An 18,748-nucleotide genomic window follows, 5' to 3' on the forward strand; every position below is an offset into this window, starting at 1 on the left:
CAGAGTGCAATTGCACTTTCCAAGGTGCACAGTCTATTGGCCTTTAGTAAATCAACCCCTATGTGTCCCAGTATCTGTGTTATATAAAAAAGATGCCGATCTTATATATATACCAGAGCATCTCCCCCGGCGCTCACGTGACTCTTCAGTTCTCTCTCTTCTCTCCTCCCCAGCTGACATCAGTTGGAGTTCTCGGCCCCTCCTGCTATAGCTGTCAGATGGGGAGAGGAGAGAGCCGAGGAGTCACGTGAGCACCGGGGGACTCTGATATAAGGTAGAAATCAGCATAATTTTTATTTAACACAGACACTGGAACACATAATGTTATTTTACAGAGGGGATTGTATGGTTATACTGTAGTGGTTTAACAATCACTTTAAGTTCATCTTATAAGAATTGCATTTATCCCTATACTGCACAAATGGAAAATCTAAAAACAGGTAAGAACAAAATTCTAGTGCAACTGCAGTGAATACCATTATTTAGATGCTTACAAATTAGCTTCAATTCTTTTTAAAGGCTTTGTATGATCCTTGTTGTGAATATTGGATATTGGATATGTCTTTATGCTTTAAAATAGCACAAATAGCATATTTTTCATCAGTTAACAACTTTCTAAGGTCTTACATGGTGATGACATATCACTTCAGTCATAATGGTATTATCGTTAGGCCTTAGGCTTGGGAACTGATTGCTGTGTTTTTTAAGTGCAAAATAAGTAAAATGAAAATATGGTTTGAACTAAATTTTCATATTTAAAAAATAAGAAAAAAGAAAACAATTTTAGTGTGTGGAAAACCTTTAAAACATAGATTCTCTAAACAAAACATTAAAGTACAGACCTCAAACCTGATATGCTTTGCTCTCCCAGGGGGGAGTAATTCATAGGATAGGAATTGAAGAAAATAAGGGCATCAGAAGGTGAGAGAATATCTGTCATTGTGGGAAAGAATGAGTTACAGATACTGTGGAAGATACGGAAACATGGGAATCTCAAGTTTCATACGACGTAGATCACTGGGGAGACCTTGGCCATCGGGATCAATAAAACGACTGCTGGGCTCTCACTTCTAAATGCAAAATGTCTTTGATCACGTACATTGCTGGGCTCAACAACTTGAATGTATTTGTACAGCTCTCACCACCTTTGAAAAAAAAACTGCACAATATTTATTGAAATATTTTGGCATAGCAAGCGGGAACGTGGCAAGATTTAGATCTCAGGACTTTGCGTTCCCCAGGACTCACAGATAAATAGAATCATATGTCATCCTAACAAGAACAAAATGCAAAAGCACAGAAAGAACAAAGAAAAGGGAAAAAAAATGAAAAATAATTACAAACACCTACAGTACAACTACCCAATACAACATTAAAGAAAAACTCCAGGCAAATGTAAAAATTTCATTTAGTCAAGAATAATTGCTGGCAATTTAGCTGTGCTGCATGCCTAGTTGTTCTATTATTTTCATCTTCCTGTGCACACAAGCTGGGAGCAGATGCACTCTTACAGTACCCAAGTACAAAACGTTTATACCATAAAAAGAATTTCGCTATTCTAATAAGCTAATGATTACATCTGTGCATAGCTTAGGAGCTTTCAATGCCACATACTGTATTTATTGGCATAGAACACGCACTTTTCCCCCCTGAAAATAGGGGGAAAATCGCGGGTGCGTGTTATACGCCGACAGTGTACCTCGGAGGGGAAGGAGGGGGGCGAGTGCTGCCGGAAATCACCGAGCCGTCATCTCCTCTCCACTCGGCTCTCCGCTCACACACACACAGTCCCGCCTCCGCCACCGGCATTGGACCAGTGTTCTGTCTATCACAGGAGCTGGTCCAATGCCGATGGCGGAAGCGGGACCGTGTGTGTCACTGCCGACTGAGAGCCGAAGAAACAGATGACGGCTCGGTGATTTCATATGAAATGGTGAGCTGCATTGATGGGGGAGATGGGCACAGAACAGGCTGCAGATGGGGACAGAACAGGCTGCAGATGGGGACAGAACAGGCTGCAGATGGGGACAGAACAGGCTGCAGATGGGGACAGAACAGGCTGCAGATGGGGGCAGAACAGGCTGCAGAGGGGGGCAGAACAGGCTGCAGATGGGGGCAGAACAGGCTGCAGATGGGGACAGAACAGGCTGCAGATGGGGACAGAACAGGCTGCAGATGGGGGCAGAACAGGCTGCAGCTTCAAAGTGGTTTATATAAAAAAAGAGTTTTATTTCCTGAAACTTCCCTCTTAAATTGGGGTGCGTGTTATACTCTGGCGCGTGTTATACGCCGATAAATATGGTGAATACTCTAAGGGGTTGATTTACTAAAGGTAAATACACTGTGCACTTTGCACATGCAGCTGCACTCTGCGAGGGCATTTGCTCCAGAGCTTAGTAAACGAGGGGAGGCTATACTGACTTCCATCATGCAATAATTTTCCTTGCATGTGATTGGGTATTCTTTGCAAAGTGAAGTTTTACCTCATTAACTAAGCTTTGGAGCAAATGCCCTTGCAGAGTGCAGCTGCACTTGCAAATTACACAGTTTATTTGCCTTTAGCAAATTAACCCCTAAAACTAGACAGTTCCTAAAGTGAACCTGTGGCTATGCTCAAATATTTTTTAAATATTCTTAGTGAACAGTAAATAAACTTTAAATCAAACCCTCACTGACCTCTGTAGTTGCAGGCACTGTGGAGCAATTCATTTTCAAGGTTCGCAGCAGGGGATTTTGTTGTGAACTTTATGTATGAGCTCTGCTCCCGCCGCTCAGCTGATTCCTCTCCCCTGTTCTGTCTCCGGCTCATGGCTTCAGTGGGCGGGGCCGAGCCCTCCCACTGACATCAGTCGGGGAGGAAATGGAGAGAGGAGACACACAGCGCCGAGCTGCCTACAATCAGCTGAGCGGCACGAGCGGAGCTTATACAGGTAGAATTGTGCAGTATTTCTACAGAACACAGGCACAGGTGGTGCAGAGAGGATGGGATGATGTAATAGAAGATATGAGAGCATGTAGAGTAGCAGGAGCGGAGGGAGGGGGGGGTGGGCACATTGTATGAGCAGAGGGGGCAGGGAGGAGGAGGGGGGAGAACGACACAGGAGACAGACACAGAAGAGCAGGCTGCGGCTGATGGAATCAAGCAAATAGACCATGGTATCAGGGGCTCAGCAGCCATGATTATCGTGGTCTATTTGCAGAGGGGAGGGCATAGCTGGCAGGATCAGCCAGGTATTTCAGGTGATATGGGGGTCCAAATGACACAGCACAAGCACTGTGCTGTATAACATGCTTTAAGGGAACAGGATCTGTATTTTTTTAACAAACGCTTTAACATATGGCAATTTTATCTCTCTCTCTCTCTCTCTCTCTCTCTCTTCATATTCTATGAAATAATAAAAAAACTAAAAACATTGTAGCAACACAGTGTATAATTACAATGATTGCATTCTACATACTATTATTTCAAGACCTGACATTCTTTTACTTGTGCAATTTGGTCAAAGAAGGTGGCACAATGACATTGCCTAGGGGTGCATTTAGTACAGGTCTACCTGAAGCACAACATCATAACTGCAGTTTTCCTTACCTGCTGCTATAAAACTATCATACTAGGTGGCACTGAGGTTGGGTTTTGCAAATGTGTTGATGTCCAACAAAGCTCAGTTAGAATTGAGATATTTCTGAAAGCAGAATTGAGACTGTGGGACCATGGGTTGCATAAGAGAAAATATTTTACAAATAGGCAGTGCCCACTGCGACGACTTGAAAACAACGTTTCCTTCTTGTTCCAATCTAAGTACTTTTGGGATGTTCTCAGTATAGATTCAGAGCTCAATTCTCCCCCTGATTCTTGATTAAAGCTTTAGGCACATTTCTTTAAACAGCTGATTAATTCCAGGTCTTGATAATAATTCAATTTAAACAATTATAGTTTTGTTTTGTTCAGCTCTAACACGGGGCGTAATGCTGTGCGGTACCCTGGGAGTGCACAGATCCTTTATTCTAGAGAACATTAAGTTAAAAGAGAGCGTCTTTGGAATGTTAACACAGTGGGGCTGAATTACGCTGCATACCCACTGGGTATAAATATTGCAGACGGCAATCACACCAGAATTACCAGTCGTACTAATGAGGCTACCGAGGGATGGAGCTCACGGGAGTGTGAAGAAGAATCCGAAAAAAAGTGATTTTGCTGGCTCCAGCTCCGAGGATGCAGCCTTAGGCATGACTTGCTAAATGTCAGGAAAGTTAATGTAGAACCATGAGACATACTCTCCCCCCAGGGACTTTGAGATAACTTGGAGGTTGAATGCCACAATACCCTTGTCCTGCAGCAACTGCTATGAGGTAACATGCTGAAAGTGCTCAAACAGAACTAAACTAATTTAGAAAAGAGAAAGAACAAAGCACATATTCTTGTTTTCTGTAACAACTGATCATCAGTCGTCTTTCTCAACGTTCTATCTGTTCTAAACTGGAGAGAAGAGGAGAATTGTGATTGGTTACTTTGGATAACTGCACTTTAAACCACATCACTGCACTTTCCATTTCTTTGTTGAAGTAAATCTATCAAAAAATCGAATTTATGTAAATGTCAAGAGCAGGTACACAAGGAAGCAGTGGTGGCTGGTGCTCCAGCCGTGGTGGAGCGGCACACAAACCACCCGATTCCCCCACAATCCCCCCCCCCATGGGTACTCACGCGGTCAGGCTCACGAGGATGGCCATCTCCCAGATCTCCCCGTACATACTCTCTACTGTTGGTGGCCATGCAGTGAGATTACTCAGATGAGGACGGCGGCAGCCATCTCCCAGATCTCCCCGTACATCATCCCCTGGTACCGGCCAGTAGGATCGCTTCTCCTCTCGGCAATCGGGTCTTAGGACCCGCTTCCTGATTGTCCGGGAGGAGAAGCAGGCACACAATAGCAAAAATTTATTTGCTATTATCACACAACTGGGTGTGCTCAGGGTGCAGTGCTCTGTGCCCCAAGCCCGCCCTTTTTTGAAGCCAATTAGAGCCTCAGGCTCCAATCATGTGCTTAAAAAAACAAAACAAAAAACATATTGAAATACATGCGTCTGGCTCCCTGCATGTAGATTAGGAGATTAGGGGCCGGGTGAATGGATAAGGGGAGCGGCGCCCCTACACCCCTGATGAATGGGCCACCACTGCAAGGTAGACAGTGCAGACCTTTATCTGTGAGGAAACCTACTGCTGTGCTCTCACGGCCTTCTCCACCAGTTTGGATGCATTCCATTTAGGTGTGGAGCTTCTTGTCATAACGCTAGCAAGCCTGTTGGAATCTAACAATGCATTATCTACAAGCGCCTCTCTACTAGCCAAGATGTGCTTTGCATTGTAGAATGACAGGGTGTGTGCCAGATCTCAAATCCATATTTTAAAGAAGAAAAAGACTGCCAACTTGATGGTTAAAAGTTCAAGTACATTTATTGATCAGAATCTTTCTTCAACAAGCAGGCAGCATGTTTTGATGGTCCTGGATAGCCCCCCTTCATCATGTGTAAAAAATAAGGCAGTATAAAATGAATAATACATTAGGTGGCCCTGGTGATGTTTCTTTTTAGAACCCTTGAAATGCATTGGCTTAGCTTCGACATTCTGACAAATTCATGTAATTGGTATTGTATTCATCAGTTTGGCGCTCTCTTGCTTCTGTGCCATATTCATTTGTCTGAAACGCCACCTAGTGGTTTTGTCATCTGAGAACTGCATTAACTAATACACTCTATGTGAACTCTTTAGTCACCTCAATAGAAGAGGGAATACCTTGGGGGAACTCAGGAACCATGAATCAGACCGAGACAGAAGTATAGTTAAATCACACTTGTTTAATAATAATACTGATAATATTAATAATAAGGTAAACAGAATAAACGTAGTCAAAACAAGCCAGAGTTCTTTAACCGAATCGGGTAGTCAGCCAAGCAAATTTCGGAGAGCCAGAGATAAATGTAGTAGTACAGCAAGCAGGATCAGGAGCCAGGAGGAACGTCAGCCGAGGAAGTCTTCAACAGCAACGCAGGAGAAGGTCTCTGTGATTTTGACAAAGGCGAAGGCAGAGATCAAGTGAGCTGGACGGCTTTAAGTAGGCAGGACTGACGAGCAGAATCAACAACAGCTGGGTAACTGTGGAGAGAGATGGGAGCTGGCAATTAGCCGACAGCTGAGCGGCCAGCTCAGAGAAGGAATGGTTGAGCCCAGCCCTGATACCAGCTCTTCTATCAGGATTGCAAAAGCTGTGTGCCATATTTGACAGCTCCACTAGCACAGGAGAGCTTAAAGGGTTTGTAAACCTTCGTGTTTTTCCACCTGCATCCTATGCATTAAGGTGAAAAAAACACCTGGCAGTGACCGGTCCCCCAGATCCCGCCCCCCCCCCATTTTACTTACCTGAGCCCTGGAACTTGACCCGGCGGAGACGTGTTGTCTCTCTACTACTCTTGATTGGATAGATTGATAGCAGCGGGGGGGGCGGGGCCAAGTCATACATTCGGTGGCTATGGATGCCGAATGCTGGACTCGGGCTGCTGGGGGACCCCAGAAGACGAGGTTTGGGGTCACTCTGTGCAAAACAAGCTGCACAGTGGAGGTAAGTATGATATGTTTGTTATTAAAAAAACAAAACAAAAAAAACAAACCCTTATAATTACTTTAAAGGGTAATTCTACTTTAATGGGGAAAAACAATAGCAAATAAAGAAAAAATATAGCATATGCAATTGCGATAAAAGTCATATTGTAATTGAATGTTATTAAAAATCACCTTTCCTTTTCAATCTGTAATTTTCTGAAAATGCATTGCAATGTGGCTACCTGGAGGTGTTCTGTACACAGAATGTGTACAGAACGCCCCCCAGAAACATAATTTCCTGCTTGTGCGATTGGCTCACCAATTTTCCCAGAAGTCTGCACTAAGATACAAGTCAAATTTCTGGCATCCCCTGCAACAAAAATGTCATTTTTGGTTTGGTGAGATACTTTCAAAGTAAAGGGATGCTGACCCTGCAATTTTCCTCATTAAAGACCTGCAGGGGCACAGCTGATTGATAATTATGAAACCACTCCCATTAGACTCACTCACAGGGGCACAGAGGAACAAACAGTGATTTCTTCAGAATGACAAAAGTTATGAATCTGCCACAAAGTTTGTTAAAATCCTTGTACTGTACATAGAGCACCCATGGGAATGTTCTTTTTCTCAGCAAAAGTGAAGTTACCCTTGAAGATATGCGTAGGCACCTTTTTAGATGCTTGCTCTCAGGTAATAATAGTTTCATGTTTCTGTTTTCAAGACAAGCTCACCTTTAAAGCTGAACTGTAGGTAGATATAAAATATAAAGATTAAAGTGGTTCTAAAGCCAAGGTGTTTTTGTCTTAATGCATTCTAACCTTCTATGTGACCCCATCCCCAGGCTTTCCAGGCCAGGAACCAGCTACTCTACCAGCAGACCTGTTCCTCAAGCTGTACAAAATATTTTACAGCGCATACATTCAAGAATGACATTTCCTGCAAGGCTAATTAAAAACACCTGAACATATTCAAAAAATACAGGGGTTTGGTCAGACTATATGGTCATATAGTGCTAAGCCCACTTACTGAGTACCCAGATTACCCTGAATTAGTGGGTCCTACCCTAGTAATAGAATGGAAGATACTTTGTCTCAACCATGGGAGCTGAACTCCTCTATGTGGGAGAACTGAAGGGGATACATCCTATGCACTGGTGGCCACTAAATAAGAGATAATGAGGAGGGGGAGGGGTGCTCCAGCCCAAAAAACCTGGTCAAGGTCTATTACAATATACAAAAACATATTTGGGGGCACACCATCTTCCATTCTATTACTAGAATAGGACCCACTAATTTGGGGTACTTTGTCGCAGTAAGTGGGCTTAGCACTATATGACCATATAGTGTGACCAAACCCCCGTATTTTTTGAATATGTTCAGGTGTTTTTAACTAGCCTTGCAGGAAATGTCATTCTTGAATATGTGCACTGTAAAATATTTTGTATTGTTTGTAGTTCTTATAGCAGCACCATCTTGAACGCATTGTAGGGTGTGCCCCCCAAATATGTTTCTGTTCCTCAAGCTCTCTGCCCTCCTAGAGAGGGGGCTAGCCAACAGCGGCTAAAATCACAAGGGACATTAAATCTGATTTTCAAAACCTGGGATCCAGAATGGAGGCCATAGAAAACAAACTGGACATTACAGTATCCAGAACCAATCAGAATTCAGCCCACATTCAGGTCCTCCAGAACCAGCTTGAAATAGCCCCTTCCAGAATTGATGACTTGGAAAACAGCTCCAGAAGATATAACTTCAGAATCCTGGGCCTTCCTGAGACCATCACGGACATTTCCCCTGCAATCCAAGAGCTTATCAAGGACCTAATCCCCCATACTCCCCTTCACTGCCTGGAGTTGGACAGAGCTCACAGGGCGACCCCCCCAGAAATGATGGATCCCCTAGGGACGTAATCGTAAAGCCACACTTCTATGTCATAAATTAAGAAGTCATGCGACAATCATGCACCAAGCCAAAGGTGACATGCCAGGGTCATAAAGTACAAATCTTTGCAAATCTCTCCCCCTCAACAATTCAAAAGCGGAGAGCTCGCAAACCGCTCCTGACAGTCCTCTCACAACAGGACATTAAATATCAATGGGCCTTCCCATTTGCTGTGAAATCCACACTGAAGAGCAAAAAACACTCTTTCTCAAACTTGCCGGATGGCGAAACGCTCTTCCTGAACCTTAAGCTTATCTCTGTCAGAAACCAAGAATCAGACTGAAAAAGAAGTACAGTTAAATCACACTTGTTTAATAATAATAAAAAAGGTAAACAGAGTAACGTAGTCAAAACATAGCCAGAGTTCAGGAACCGGAACCGATAGTCAGGCAAGCCAAATGCCATGGAGCCGGAGATGAGCGTAGTAAAAAGCAAGCAGGATCTGGAGCCAGAAGAGATGTCAGCCAAGCAAGTCTTTAACAGGAACACAGGAGAGCGTCTCTAGAGATGTGACTAAGGCGAGGGTAGAGATCATCTGAACAGGTGAGTCACTGTGGAGAGATAGGAGCTGGCAATTAGCCGACAGCTGAGGGGCCAGCTTAGAGAAGGAAGGGCTGGGTCCAGCCCTGACAATCTCGCAGGAAGCATCCATGGACTTTACCACCTCTGCTGTAGGTGTTCTACCAAGCCCCCCCCCCAGCAAGTCTGGTCTCCCCAGTCTGGAACAAAGAAAAGACCAAGAGATCCAAGCTACTCCAGAGCTTTTCCGACCCCTCTCGAGGGCAGCTCCAGGGGCGCCGGGAATTCAAGTTTTTTCGTTGCCTGGGGGATAGTAATTTTTCATGCATTCAGGGCACTAAACAGGCAGCGTCAATGCCTTGAGCACGTTTTGCGCTCTTTACAGGGGCCCTCCCTCTCCCTCCCATTAGGGGAGGGGAGGGTGTCACCCCAGATGGAGTCCTGGGGATTCCCTTTTTCTTTTTTTCTTGTTTTTCACCCATTGTTCTATAGATATGATAATATTGGTTGTGTTTAATTTTTCTGTAACTATTGTACATAGAAGTTAGAGTCTGGGGGTGACCCCCTTGCGCCTCCACCTTTCCCATAGTAGCAGCTTCCCTGTTTCTGTGGGATGGGTTGCCGGCCCTCATTACGGGGTGGCCGATTTTTGTTGGTAGGAGTTTGGCAGGAGTGTTCCAAGTCAAACCCGATTGGTCTTCCTAGAAGACACTTTTTCTTATATTGTCTACTTTCCTCTTTTTCTCTATCTCTAGCTTTTTTTCCTTTTCTAGTCAATCTACAGGTTGTGGCGTTTATCCAGTACCAGCTCCGGATCAAAACCCGCCATTTACAAAGATCTATTTCCAACAGAAGAAGACGGCAATAGGTAAGTGACGGTAGCTTTGACAGCATTCCACCCCTCCATGCATATTACCCAACATTTTACCTAGCGAATGCAGCAAACAAGACCAAGCATAGTAAATTCTCCCCGATCGTGGACTACAGAGACCCAGAGGGAAGATTTCTCCTAGTAAAGGGAACAGTGGAGGGACAATTATACTCCATAGTATCCTACTACGTCCCCAATAATGGACAGACTAAATTCTTCCAGTCCCTCTTCAAAACCCTGAACCCCCTCTTGGAGGGGACTCAAACGTTGCTTTTGACCAGGGGCTAGACAGGTCCAAACCCCCTACAGACCAGTTGACCCTCCCCACTAAGGCGAGTCTCTAAATAGCTAGACTCCTTAACTCACAAGGCCTTGCTGACATTTGGAGGAAACTGAATCCCTCAAAACAAGACTATACTCATCATTTTTGCCCCCACCAGTCCCATGCCAGGATCGACCATATCCTAGTTTTCCCAAGGCTCATTCCATCTGCTCAAAAATTGACCATCAAAGTTACAGTCTGGTCAGATCACTCCATGGTAACGTTCTTCCTACATAAAACCCTTACAAGACAACCAGGAACGCACTGGCGACTTAATGAATTGCTCCTTAGTGACCCCATCAAAATTAAAGAAGTAACTGTCTCCTTAAAGGAATACTTTAACCTGAATGACGTTGACGATATTTCCCTGGAGACTTTCTGGGCAGCCCACAAAGTGACCATTAAAGGCAAAATAATCCAAGTGGCAACCCAAATCAAGAGAGCGACAGATGGATTGGACATTATCAAATTAGAAAAAATCTTTGCAACCCTAAAGACTAAACATAAGAACTGTCCAACTAAGGCCTCAATAGCACAGTTAGAGGCAGCTAGGTTAAAGCTCAATCTAGCTCTAATGGCAAAAGCGGAGAAACACATTCACTGGAGTGGGGCCAAATTCTATTCTCAGAAAGACAAAATTGGCTCTATGTAAGCCTCTAAACTTTCACCTCGGTATTGCGCCCACACCCTCCCCAAAATTAGGATAGCAGGACAATCCCCTACAGCCAATTCAAACAAAATATTTGAAGCCATCCTAACATACAAAGTGAATCCACGAGTTTGTTACCTAAATGAAAAGTATGACAAGCGGTCCTTTTCACTAGGCTCGAAGGTTTGGTTCTAGTGCTTTTCTACCCTCCACAAGGCTCATCTTCTTCATGGATTGTTGGGGTAGGCCCCTGGGCACAGCAAGTTCCCATATGGGGTGCCAGGAATGCCTCCCCCAAAGATCCCGCTAAACTAACCAAAATGCGAGAAGGCTTGTCAGGGTTTACTAAACCATGGTTGATTGTCTTACTCTTCTCTGACATCTGGTTTTACATGTAATCGCAACGGTTTTTCATTGCTTCACTGGAAATAGTGTATTTCATGTTTTTGTATTAAACAAATAAAAATCTTTGAAAGTAAAAAAAGGTAAATTTATTTTGTTTCATTTAGAGGTTTGCTACAACTAGCAAAGAGACCACTAATTACATGAGGCAGTGTTTTAAATGGCTCACCAGCCGTATTGTACTGTAGATGCATAGCTAACACAAGTAGAATTTGCTTTCATAGAGATCTATTAAATGTGAAAACATGACTGACTAGATATTAATAGGTTTAGATGTGACTGTCCAAAGATTGGCAAATGTCTCACCTAGAACAAAGTAATGACAAACATTCTTTAAACACTCAGGAACCAGCAGCAGTGACTGAGCCGCACAATGGAACCTTTGCGCATGTAATTAAAGCAGAACTAAACCGTCCTATCCTTTTCAGACAAGGAAGCTGCCATCTTAACTTCTGCAGCTGCCATGGTGCTGCACATGTGATCAGTTATGACACCAGCCGTTTGATGGTCTGACAGTTAGGTTGAGAGCATGTCATGAATCTGCAGTAATGTTTCATGTCCTGTCTGTCTGCTTACCTCTCTGGTCTGTGTATCTGCTTAGGGGCTGTGCTCTCACATTGCGTGTTTAAAGTGGTGTTCCGGCCGAAATTATACTTTTTAAATAAAAATACCACTATAATACACAAGCTTAATGTATTCTAGTAAAGTTAGTCTGTAAACTAAGGTCTGTTTTGTTAGTTTATAGCAGTAGTTTGCTATTTTATAAACTTACAGCAGGCCGTGGCCATCTTAAGTGTGGGCATCTAAAGCCAGACTGTATTTCTTCCTGGATCTCATCCTTGCAGATCTCGCACATGCTCAGTGCAGCACAAGCGGTGTAATAGGTTTCAGGTCAGGTTTCCATAGCAACAGCAGTGTCAGAGGAAGTTGCCACCCCTTCCCAGAAGGCATTGCAAACAGGAAATGCTGCAATGGGCTATGGCCAGGGAGGAGGAAGTGAAAAATGAATACAGCAGATATACAGTAGGTACTGAGAAATTTTTTTTTTAAATATCCAATTCGTTTACAGTGCACAGTTTAGTGAGCGATGCTGAAGAGTTGTAAAAGTGGGTGGAACTTCACTTTAAGTAATCTTCTTTCAGCATGGCTCCACCCCAGCCGCTAACAGGAAACACTATTTAACCCCGCGCACTGCAAGCCAGCCTTGCCTGAGCAACAGTTGTGTTTAGGTTCTGTGTGGCGTCCTGCTGTATGTTTATCTCTGAATTCCGTGTACTGACCTTGGCGTGTCCTTCTGACCATTCCTGTCTGCTATTGACCCCGACCTTGGCTTGTTCTCCTGACTATCCTGTGTTTAACCCTGTACTGCTGCTTCCACTCTGTCCATCAGAGTCAGTCCGTAAGCATGAGCTGAGGGACCCCGGGGGCCGTGACCTGGAGTCAGTTGCAGCCAGATCCATCCTCACCACCAGAGGTCCTGGTGAAAACCTAAAAAAGTGTGTGTAAAGGGCGCTATCTGGACAAGAAAAAAAGTCATAAATAAAATGGTGAATCTATAAATTAGTATAGCATAAATTAGTAAATCATAATCAAAATGTGCACACATGATCAATATACATAAAAGTCCATAAATTTCTGTGGTAAACCACTCTTCAATATATTCTCCAACACTGTGCTCCTGAAGAAATAAGTGCTCCAATGCTCGAAAACAATAGTGCTCCACCCAAAGTGAATATAGAATGCACTCACCGGATTTACCCGGTCAGCAAGTGACCATAAAGCATGAATCTCAGAAATGCCAAACTGCTCTATTCAAAGGTCAATCTCCATCAAATTCCACATCTATCTCTCTCCTCCATACATGGGTAAATACAGTCACGATCAAATAAGCAGGGATATGTGAAAAAACTCTCCAGTATCATATATCCTCCACAGTGTTCATCTGTCTCCTTCTCCCATCACAAGACTCTGTGAAATTGGCTCCACCACAAAGAACCACAGAAGGCAGGTATAGTGTAATATAGTTTTATTTAAAAGAAATCTGCACTTACATACTGTATGTCCAATATAATAAAAACGGCACAAAGGCAGCTCGAGGGTTTGTAGAATCGGTTCCGCACCGCTGTGTGACTAGCAGCGTGCGTTCCAACGGCCCTGGCGGAAGTGAAGGGGTTCCTGCCAGTTTGAGTATCAAGCCTCTCTTCTATGCATTTCATGCTGTGTGCGCGTCATCAGGAAGTGAAAACCTGCTCGCTCCTTATTCTGTGCCCTGGGGAATCTTACACTCTAGCCCCCTGTTTGGTCCGTGTCGGTGTTCAGGTGGAGCTGATTTCCTGAACCACCCAGGGCTCTATCCACAGCAATCAGCCGAGGGGTTCACAACCTTAGCAGTGCACTCCTAATCCCACCGGTGTGCATCTGTCACCTGGCTTCAGGTTTAAATCAAGGAATAAGTAAAAAAGTGAAATTATGTGTAGCGCTCAAAACATGGAAATACATATGTATACAAACTAATGTACACTGTGCAATGACCACAAAAACTAATAATAATGAAAATGAGATGTGAAATTCACACCCAAACTAAAGTCCATTTAAAACATAAATATAGCAGTCTTTAACCACTTGACAACTGGGCACTTAAACCCCATTCGTGACCAGACCAATTTTCAGCTTTCAGCGCTCTCACACTTTGAATGACAATTACTCAGTCATGTAATACTGTACCCAAATGAATTTTGTGTCCTTTTTTTCATACAAATACAGCTTTCTTTTGGTGGTATTTGATCACCTCTGGGCTTTTTATTTTTTGCGCTATAAATGAAAAAAGACTGAAAATTTAGAAAAAAAAACGCATTTTTCTTTGTTTCTGTGATAAAATTTTGCAAATTATTAATTTTTCTTCATAAATTTTGGCCACAATTTATACTGCTACATATCTTTGGTAAAAATAACCAAAATTAGTGGATATTATTTGGTCTGTGTGAAAGTTAGAGAGTCTACAAGTTGTGGTGCAAATCATAAAAAATTGATCACACCTGATGTACTGGTGGCCTATCTCATTTCTTGTGACCCGAACAAGTCAGGACAGTACAAATACCCCCCAAATGACCCCTTTTTTGAAAGTAGACATTCCAAGGTATTCAGTAAGATGCATGGTGAGGTTTTTGATGTTGTCATTTTTTCCCACAATTCTTTGCAAAATGAAGATTTTTTTTTTTTTTTCCCTCCCATAAAATTGTTGTCATTGTAATTGGTTATTTCTCTCACATGGCATGTGTATACCACAGATGACGTCCCAAAATACATTCTACGATACCACATGTGTGGGACTTTTTCACAGCCTAGCCACATAGAGAGGCCCAACATGCAGGGAGCACCATCAAGTGTTCTAGGAGCATAAATGACACATCTAACTTGTTAACTACCTATTACACTTTTGAAGGCCCTGGAGCACCAAGACAATGGAAACGCCCACAAAATGACCCCATTTTGGAAAGCTAACACCCCAACGTATAATCTATGAGGCATAATGAGTCTTTTGAACGGTTCATTTTTTTCCAGAAGTTTTTGGAAAATGTGGAAAAAAATGAAAACGCATTTTTTTTTACACAAAGTTGTCCATTTATAAGCTATTTCCAACACATAGCATGTACATAGCAAAAATGACACCTCAAAATACATTCTGCTACTCCTCCTGAGTATAGCGATACCACATGTGTAAGACTTTTACACAGCCTGGCCACATACAAGGAACACCGTCAGGTGTTCTAGGGACACATAGCATGCACATACCAAGAATTACACCCCAAAATACATTCTGCTGAGCAAAGGGTAAAAAAAAAGATTACCTGTGGTTTTAGAAGCACAGTTGTCCACAGGAGGATAGAACTGGTCCAGGCAGCAGGCAGGAACACTGTCCATAGTCAGTACAGGCAGCAGGCAGGGATACTGTCCATATACAGTCCAGGGTCAGTGCAGGCAGAGATTGTCAGCAGTGCCAAATATTGATCCTGGTAGTAGGCAGGAACATGGTCCATCCATGTGGTGTGGTCAGTTCATGCGACAGGCAGAGGCATGATGGCATAGGTCCTACAGGCAGCAGGCAGAAGTAGGGCCTCGTTCAGGACAGAATGGGGACAGGGGTAGAGGCTTCTCCCACCCAAATCTCTTTGAACCCTCCGAGTCTCCAGACCCTAATCTAGGAATGAGAAAACAAAAAAAATGTTTTCTTCATCCAGAAAAACAATTCTGGAGCCCCTCACATATGTGGGACCCCTGTGTTATGAATCCCACTAGTCCAGTAGCAGGGTACAAGATCAGTCCAAGAGGCAGGCAAAAAGGATGGTCAAACAGTCCAGGGTCAGTTCCAGATCAGGCAGAGTTATGAACGGAATCGGTAGGCAGAAGCGTGGTCGAAAAACAAGCCAGGGTCAGTTCCAGATCAGGCAGAGATATAAACAGAATCGGTAGGCAGAAGCGTGGTCGAAAAACAAGCCAGGGTCAGTTCCAGATCAGGCAGAGATATATAAACAGAATCGGTAGGCAGAAGCGTGGTCGAAAAACAAGCCAGGGTCAGTTACAGAGCAAGCAGAGGCATAAGGGGTGTGAAGGTAAATGGCAGGAAGTGAGGGTTATGTTTACCATACTTCACTAATAATATAGTGAAGTATGGTAACGGCGGAAACAGTCAACTATACAGAGGCCTGGTTGGGAAGGACATTGGGGACAATAAAAAGTAGTGTCTCTTCTCACTCCTCCTTTGGTGCACACCCGGCATTTTTTCTGCCGTTTTTGGCCTGTTGGTCTGGGGGGGATTTTTTTGGGAAAGTGGCGTTCGGACAGTCTACTAATCACATCGGATCGAATGGTTTCTGGTGGGCCGTTCGGGTATATAAGGGCAGTGATGATTTCCTCCTGGTATCCAAGGAAGGATTTGGGGCTTGCAGTGGATTTATGATAAATAACATAGCTGTTATATATGGCCAAATTGAACAAATAAATCGAAACTTTTTTATACCACTGGTATGTTCTTCTTGTGGCAAGGTAGGGTTCGAGCATCTGGTCGTTGAAGTCGACACCCCCCATATACTTGTTGTATTCAAAGATGCATGTGGGCTTTTGGATTACCCCATTCCTCCTGGTTATCTCCACGACGGTGTTATTGTGGATTGATGAAAGCACGTAGACATCCCTTCTGTCCCTCCACTTCACAGCCAGAATTTCCTCATTCCTCAAGCTCGCCATCTCCCCTCTTCTTAGCTTTTTGTTCACGAGGCTTTGAGGAAAGCCCTTCCGGTTCTTCCTTATGGTGCCACATGCTGGAGTCTTCTGTCTGTGAAGATTTCGGAACAGGGGCAGACTAGAATAAAAATTGTCCACATATAGATGGTAGCCTTTCTCCAGGAGTGGGTTTATGAGTTCCCAAACGACTTTCCCACTCGATCCGATATATTCTGGGCAATTAGGGGGATGTAGCTGGGTGTCCTTCCCTTCGTATACCATGAAGGCATAGGTATATCCTGTAGCTCGGTCGCATAATTTATACATTTTCACCCCATAGCGGGCCCTTTTGGTGGGAATAAATTGTTTTATGCCGAACCTTCCACTAAATTTGACCAGGGACTCATCCACACATATGTGCTGGTCTGGGGTAAATAACTGGGGGAAGATATCAGAAAAATATTTTAGTAGTGGGCGAATTTTATATAACTTGTCAAAATGTGGGTCATTTCGGGGAGGGCACTGGGTATTGTCATTGTAGTGTAGGAATCTCATAATCATGAGATACCTGGTTCTGGGCATTACAGAGGAAAAGATGGGCATGTGGTGGATGGGGAGGGTAGACCAATAGGAACGTAATACATTTTTTTTGGTTAGTCCCATACAGAATGTGAGGCCCAAAAAAATTCTAAACTCCTCCACTGTTAGGGCTCTCCATTCGTAGGGACGGGCATAATAGGAGGTTGGGTTACTTGCTATGTATTGTTGGGCATATAGATTGCACTGGGCCACAATCGATGCAAGCATGTCCTCAGTAAAAATAAGGTTGAAAAAATCTAATGGTGAAAAATTTTCTGTATCCACCTGGACTCCTGGCTGGGCAGTAAAAGGGGGAATGATAGCTTCTCCTGAATTGGGTGGCAGCCATAAGGGGTTCTCAAGGGAGTAGGGAAGGCTGGCATGGGACCTAACCCTTTGGGCCTGAGGTGACACCCCACTGGTACGTGGCCTTTGTCGAGGTACTGCGGTGCTGGTGGATGGCACTGCGGTGCTGGTGGACGGCATTGCGGTGATAGTGGATGGCATTGTGGTGATAGTGGATGACATTGCGGTGCTGGTGGATGGCACTGCATCCTCACCAGTACGTCTTCGTCTGGGGGGCGGACTCTCATCCTCCTCTGAGGCTGTCAGTGTACCACTGCTGAGGATAGGCTCGTAGTCCACGTCAGACTCAGAATCTGAATAGGAATCTGAAGCGGAGAGCTCCCCGTTGCTCTTGTCGGCCTCAAGAATATTATATGCCTCCTCGGCTGAATATACTCTTTGTGACATAGTGATGAAAAATGGCAGATATGTGGCACTGATGACTCGTGACACTGGCAGATTGCACTGGTGATAGATGGCACTGATACGTGACACTGATGTGGTAGGTGACACTGGTGACACCGATGACACTGATGTGGCAGGTGACAGACAGGTGGCACTGACGACAGATGGCACTGACAGATTGCACTGATACGTGGCACTGATACGTGGCAGGTGACACTGACAGGTGGCACTGATGTGGCAGGTGACACTGATGTGACAGGTGACACTGATGTGACAGGTGACACTGACAGGTGGCACTGATGTGGCAGGTGACACTGACAGGTGGCACTGATGTGGCAGGTGACACTGACAGGTGGCACTGATGTGGCAGGTGACACTGCCAGGTGGCACTGACGACAGATGGCACTGACAGATGGCACTGATGACAGATGGAAGCAGTAATGAGCACTGTGGCACTGATGTGGCACTGTATGGGCACTGTAGGGTGTTTCACTAAAGGCTCGGCACTCACAGTTATCACAGATCGCTCTCTCTCCTCACACACGGTCTCTGTGTGAGGAGAGAAAGCCGGCAATGAGAGATGATCTCATATGTTTACATTTGAGATCATCTCTCATTGGAAGCTCGGATCGCTCTGTAAACGGCCGCTGTGATTGGCCGTTTACGGCGATCTGTGACTGGCTGTGTCCAAGGGACACGGCCAGAGCAGAATTTCCCCGATGCGCGCTCCCGGGAGCGCGCATTGCGGAAGTGAACAGGAGGACGTCCAGGGACGCCCTCCCGGCAATTGGAGTCCGCGCTGTAGCCGTCTTTCGGCTATAGCGCGGACGCCTAGTGGTTAAATAAACGGTGTAAACAAATTGTGTAAATAGAAGTGGGATTCCACGTGAAATCAATG

Source organism: Aquarana catesbeiana, linkage group LG12 (genome assembly GCF_042186555.1).
Source record: "Aquarana catesbeiana isolate 2022-GZ linkage group LG12, ASM4218655v1, whole genome shotgun sequence".
NCBI classification, from domain to species: domain Eukaryota; kingdom Metazoa; phylum Chordata; class Amphibia; order Anura; family Ranidae; genus Aquarana; species Aquarana catesbeiana.